Source organism: Amblyomma americanum, chromosome 2, assembly GCF_052857255.1.
Source record: "Amblyomma americanum isolate KBUSLIRL-KWMA chromosome 2, ASM5285725v1, whole genome shotgun sequence".
Classification (NCBI taxonomy): Eukaryota; Metazoa; Arthropoda; class Arachnida; order Ixodida; family Ixodidae; genus Amblyomma; species Amblyomma americanum.
Window position 1 is genome coordinate 55,687,553 of NC_135498.1, and position 6,668 is coordinate 55,694,220.

General features: G+C 47.3%; 1 long non-coding RNA gene across 1 annotated transcript; it reads right to left on the reverse strand.

Moving 5' to 3' along the window:
• Window positions 1-1,428: 1,428 nt before the first annotated feature.
• On the reverse strand, window positions 1,429-4,180 carry LOC144121281 (uncharacterized). Its single transcript, XR_013312586.1, has 4 exons — window positions 3,841-4,180; window positions 3,679-3,749; window positions 3,458-3,536; window positions 1,429-2,371 (listed from the first exon to the last, which is right to left on the reverse strand). It is a non-coding gene; the product is annotated as an uncharacterized LOC144121281 (long non-coding RNA).
• Window positions 4,181-6,668: the final 2,488 nt, after the last annotated feature.

Sequence of the window (6,668 nt, forward strand, 5' to 3'; positions counted from 1 at the left end):
ACACAGACAGACAGATGCTAGTTACGTGGCATGTCCGCCACCAGAGCGCTCTGTTCCTCCTCCTCCTTCTCAAGCACGGCATCGTTTTTTCTTTCTTTTCGGCCTCTATGCATTTCTGTGTTCTCGTCTTCGTCTCGGCTTCTGGCTTCCCTTGGCGGCTTCTGGCTTCCCTTGGCGGCTTCTGGCTTCCCTTGGCTTCCTGCCAAGGGACTGGAATTGGATGTCCCTGTCCATTTGCGTTTGTTGTTCCGCTTTTATAGCACCTTACGGGGATCCTTACCAATAGCTACAGCAGAGGCAAGGAGGTTAAAGTAATAATAATAATAATTGGTTTTTTGGGGAAAGGAAATGGTGCAGTATCTGTCTCATATATCGCTGGACACCTGAACCGCGCCGTAAGGGAAGGGATAAGAGAGGGAGTGAAAGAAGAAAGGAAGAATTAGGTGCCGTAGTGGAGGGCTCCGGAATAATTTCGACCACCTGGGGATGTTTAACGTGCACTGACATCGCACAGCACACGGGCGCCTTAGCGTTTTTCCTCCATAAAAACGCAGCCGCCGCGGTCGGGTTCGAACCCGGGAACTCCGGATCAATAGTCGAGCGCCCTAACCACTGAGCCACCGCGGCGGGGCGAGGTTAAAGTAAAGCTTATACATTTATACACTTAAGTAAAGCTTATACATTTATACACTTAAGACCTTATACACTAAGTACTCACCAATGCCATGAATAGCCGCGAGCATCAGGCCTGAGAAACGCGTTGTTGTGAACTTTGGCTTTATTAGCGCCGCTGGACGAAAGATGGCTCCCAGAGCTTAATTTGATTCCTCACACTGCGAAGGTGCGTATACGTTCGCAGTGATTGAGCCTAGCGGCATAAATTCATATTGGTCGAGAAAAGCAGAGCTGTGCGTAAGAGGAGGCGTTGTTTGTTACATTCAGTATTTAAAGTTCATTTTCTCCTTGCGGAACGGTAGCCATACGTTCACACTGCTGGTCACAACTTGAAGTTTGACTTAGTTTTTTTGCTTTGACGTTCTCGAGAGACGACGAGAGTCCTCTTGTCGAAACGCTGGCAAGCGCACTGAGGCTTTCCACCGACTCTTGTTCATTTCCTTTTGTGTTGTCAAGATTGCCATCATACTGCTTTCTCCCTACCGCAAAATGTATTCTGGTATAGCAATTATTATACCGGATGAAGCTCATTGTGTTCTAACTGCAAAATGTAGTGACGTACAACCGATAGTAGCATACTTCACAGTATAGCCAAGAATCCCGCATGCAGACCCTATGTGCTGTTTACGACAAATACCAGCTCTTACTGATGTTTTCAGTCAGGTTCTACTTCTGAGGAGAAACTACTCATTTTTTGAAACCGGATGATTTCTTGTCCTATATCTCCCAGAAATTCGATGTGCGAGCAAGGTCATTTCAAACCATTTATTTATATACATCGCCAACACCAGTCTGAGCTTCAATACAACCAAGAACCAGATGCGTGATATCCGCCACAGCCGATTTTGAAATTTTCCGGCTGTAACTTCATTTAGGCCACCCGATTAGTGATCGCAAAAAAGCCTACAAGCTGGCAGATGATGGCAAGCATATAAAAGAGGGCAGAAGCAGGGAACATTTGGCGCGTAAAAACTGAACGGACATAAACTCAACAAGCAGGTACACAAAACTGAGCTTGCAACGCAGCCTTACAACACGATACCCAGTCATCCATTCGCATAAAGCACGGTGTGAACTTCATGTTGCATTTTCTATTTTGCGCAGTACTTATTTTTAACCTATCATACAAAGCACTCAGTAAAGTGCAATCATCCAGCCGTTAAAACTGATCTAGTATTCATGTCAATAAATAAACACAGCTGCAGAGCATATGGTACTGCAAAAGACTGATTCTGTCTCCACTGTGGGAACAACTGAAGAAAAAGCAAATTGAAAAATATCGTACTTTTTAACAAAGCTAAGAAATGCACTTCTGTTATAATAAATTCAAGAATCCTGAAGGCAAGCTGCGAGCATTGGCTTCACCTAAGCTAGCTTTCCATTCCAACAAAATAGGCTGCAGCTGTTTTTCTTTTTTCTTGTTTTAACTTCGACTCATGCACGAACAGCTGCTGCGCTCTCAAACCTCGCTCCACATCTTGACAACATGATCGATGGACAACTGTGTCGCGCGTTGAACAACGGCGTGGCTGGCCCAAGTGGCCGAGCGTGCTTGTTGATTTGCCTAGAGTTCGCCTTTAACTCCAAGCTGCTCCTCGGAGACGTCCTTTTCGGGCTCCTTTTCCTTTTGGCGGAAACCACGTTCGAGCATCATCTCGTTGCATTGATCGCGGGTCATCTTCTCTATCTTCACGTCCTGGAAATTATTTTTTTTTTTGTAAAACCCGCCTCAAGTTCACAGTTGTAGCAAAGGTTAAATATACAATGAGCAGCCTACATCAAAGCAAAGTTCAGCTGTCTAACTGCGCGGACAGCATGTTCCTCACAGATATACGGTCTGCATGTTTCCTCGTGCCTTCAAGTAGTTCATCACAGATAAGGCACTAAATGACCTTCATTACTTAACCAGCTGAAATCTGTTACATGGGTCAATTAGATAGGCAAAGATTTTTGTGGCTAACGCAGACATGTTTTACACAGTTCATTTTGCGCGCACTCAAATGCTAAAAGCATAGTTAAGTGAACTCAATTTATTTATTCTGCCTTCTCCTGCTGGGTCATCCTGAATGGCACCGTAATATTTCTCGCAGTGGACGGTATTCCAGGTAATAGTTGAAAATTACAACTAGAAAAAAAAAATGGAAATCATAAGGCGTCACAAAATTTTAACGAAATCTTTGTTGTTTAGTATCTATTTATTGAGCCGCTCATCTCTGTGGAGCAAGCCGACTAAACACCTTAGAAAGGTATTAATTTTAAACAAAGAAGATCTTGCAGGGCACAGCGCAAAAATGAACTCAACGCAAGAACAAGGAAGACGCCAGGGCGGACGGAAATGTTGGACGACAGAACACGGTTCTCCGTCCCGTCGCCCTCCTTGTTCTTGTGTTCCGTTCATTATTGGGCTGTGTCCTGCAAGCATGGAAACAGACCAACTCGCCCAATTGCAAATATTCCTAAAAAAGAAAAAGTCTGTATTGTCCCTCACTGCCAGGGCTCTAAAACTACCTTATCACTTAGTCCACACGCAATCTCGTTTTTCGAGATGCAGCCGTTTCCCCCCCCCCCCTCACGATAAAAACATAAAAAGCAATGAAGAAAACGGATCTTAGAGACTCGTTTGATGTAGTAGTTAATTGAATGCAAGATAAACACTAAAAAGGCCAATATTACACAACAATGTTTCATGAAATGGCACGAGCAGGAGGTGAACATATAGGTTCTTTTCTTTTACTTAATTTTGAGTACCCGATCTATCTACAGTCAAGGCGTGTATACGTACCTCCACTACTTCGCCGTTAGCGTTCATGAAGACGATCACGGACGGGTGTCCGGAGAGCTTATTAAACTCCACGTTTTGACTGGTGGTGAGCGCCGTCAAGGATCCTGAATCAGTTTAACACCGCCGGAATAAATATAGCAGCAAGATGAAATTTGAACACACCAATCTCACTGCGGGCCATGCCCACAGCCCCCCCCCCCTCCCCCCCAAAAAAAGGATACTACAGAGGGATGTCTTTGTTGATAAACTCCCTCACATGCGGAAGACCATTCAGACGTCATCCACCGTCGCTCTGGAACGGAAGAGGGTTACATGTAAATAATATTCGCAACTCACCAACTAAACAACAGGCAGCCGCAGTTCCGAAAAAAAAAACTGCATACATGGATGCGAGCGTGGGTGATCACAGTGTCCGTGGGTTTCCTGCGCACCGCCTCTTCTCCTAACACTAGGCTGACGCATAGAAGCACGGCGACAAGACTGCGCACCATCGTTGCCGGCGCTTCGAAGGAGCGTTGGTCCGACGGCGGGTCTGCTTGGCTGTTGTGTGGTCAGCGGCGAAGTTGCCACGCAGGCTACAACACCGGCAACGTTCAGTGGCTCGGCTCAACTTGACTAGGAAGCGGAAGCCCGGTTGGCTGCGGGTCAGCGCCAGCTGCGACGCGAACACCAATCGCCGCGCGCCAACGCGTAAGAACGTTCGCGCAAAAAAGATCGCGGCACAAAATCAACGTTGAAATCGCGCTCCTCAGCGAGACCTTTCACCTTCTTCTTCGTGAATAAGTTATTTTCTTTCTTCCTGAAATGAGCGCTACGAAGCACAAGTGGCAAGACTCGCGAGTGTTTGTAACAAAGTGATGTAAGGTGGATGCTTTAAAGAATAATGGATGTGTCGCTTAGCAGCCGCATATCGCGCGAATTTTAACACGTTTCGAAACATTTGCTGAGCCGGTCCAGTGTCTTACGGTGTATTGGTGCCACGGTATTATGCACTGCCACAGCTTTATACTCTGTAGATAAGCTGTACACGAGGCCGTACGACACGGCTTATGAACAATAGGCCATACACGTATGCATGTGTCGCTTAGCGCTTCGGTGAGATAGAAGAGTGCTTCAACGCTGGGTCTATCAGAACCGTTTGCAAAATGTTTGCATGGTCAAATCATTGCATATACTAGCATAGCCTAGACAAAGAGAAAAGTCGTATAGCTTTCTCACATCTTCAGGTCTCAAAAAAGTCTTGTTCCATCCGGCCTTTAGTTTTCCAAAACTGAACCTTAAATTGAGCTCAGCTTTGTTTTTCAGTCATGGGGCTGTATTTAGGTGGTTTATGGCCTAATTCAAAATTCACTATGAAGGAGGCCATCCAAAAATCTTCTGGCAGACAACTCTGAAATGTTTTGCATTATTACGCGCACAGTGCGAGTCAAAGGAGTTTTAGACGGCGCAGTAGGTTTTCAGCACGGAAAATCACTGTCGCTACTCCAATGTTCATACGGAATATCAATATTAGTACTATTCCACGTCACCTGAGCCCAGTACTCCGAACATTTTGTGCCCACGATTGTCCTTGTTAGAGCGAAACTGCGCTGTAATCAGATAACTGAATCTGCCATTCTATTGAATATTCGAACCAGGAGGGATATGTACCACACATGTCAGACTGAATTCCTCTTCCAGCGTGTTTGTTCCTGTCGAGAGGCGGTTGAACGTCTTTCCAATAGGTAAGAAACGGTGGCAATAGGCGAAATACAGATATGCTTGCGAGGAAAAGTAGGCTTAGGTAACGCCAATGACCAAACATGTAGGACTAGAGCAGATTGATCGTCGAGGCCTTTGTGTTCATCCGGCAACAAATGGATAACGGCCCATACATACCGTAGAAGGTGAGCGATCGGATGGCCTGCCTCAGGGTTTACGCAATGCTAGGGGCCGAAGCCCTGCGTTTGCACGTCGGTCACGTTAAGCGTCTTGAGGGTGGAGTAGCCGCGGTGCACCTCGCATACCCGGTACTGGGAGGTGTCCTTGATGACGCAGTTAGAGCTCAGCATCCGCGCGGCCGCCGGGAAGGACTCGATGATGCGCTGGAGCAGCGTCCAGTCGCCTCGCCCGGGTCGCCACCGACCACTGCCTGGCGCGTTCGGACTGCGGGACTGGCGATACACGCACAGATTGGGTTTTCTCGGGTGAGATTCAATCAAGTGAAGGGCACGTAGGCTGTACAGAAAAACCACAGCCGCTTCACCTCCGGGTGCGAGGAGTGATCAGCTCTAGCTGGTTCCCGAAATAATTAGGCACAATGATGATCGTCACGCAGAACTGCCGTTGATCAAACACAAACAGCCACAGTAGCCTATGAGTGTTTGGCAGGGCACGTGGCTGAGGGAAAAGGTACTCTGCATCTGGGATAAGTCCTTTGGTTTGAATTCAGTTACCCAAGTTCCTTCGCCGTAGTGTGCAGTGCAAGGCACGTCGACGTGCCCTTTGCGCCAGCATCTTTATACTTTGAGACTGAGAACGCCCGGAGCAGGCTTTATTGCCACCAGCAGCAATGGCGTTCGCGACGAAGACGACTGTGGGAGATGATGGTGAATGTAGAAACATGAAGATGAGGGTCACGCATAATGCTTACAATACATGCTGTCTGTAGTGCAATTGTGTACATCTTGCTGCGGAGTGGGGCACACCTATGGGCGGCGTCGATCGACGAACGGGGTGAACCAGGCTAATACAGTTGACGCTAGAAATAAAAAAGATTAAAGGAATCTTCACGTAATGCGACACGAATTTCAGCGTCGGCTTTTGTGTAAAAGGCATGTGGAAGAAAGAATGCGGCAGCAAAATATGCCACGTGGTTGAGTTCCGAGCTTACTTAACTCTCGCTGCTACAGCTCAATATGCTCGTAACTCAACTCCAAAAGCATTTTCTTGGCGCATTATTTCGTCCACGATCCCTTACACATAAAGCAGACTTCGATGTTCGCGTCATTGCGCGCCATGTAACCTGTCGATCATGCGACGAATGAGAATGTGGCGTGAGATCAGATTACGGCATTGTGTGACTGCGTCACCTCACGCGCATGCAGGACGACTGCTGGGTATTAAACCCCCGACTTGATGGGCACCTCACAGGCGTACGGGCTGGGTGCCTGCGCGCCGTGACTCGACGGGCGTCGAAAAGGGGCATGCATATCTCCATGTTCCGGTGCTG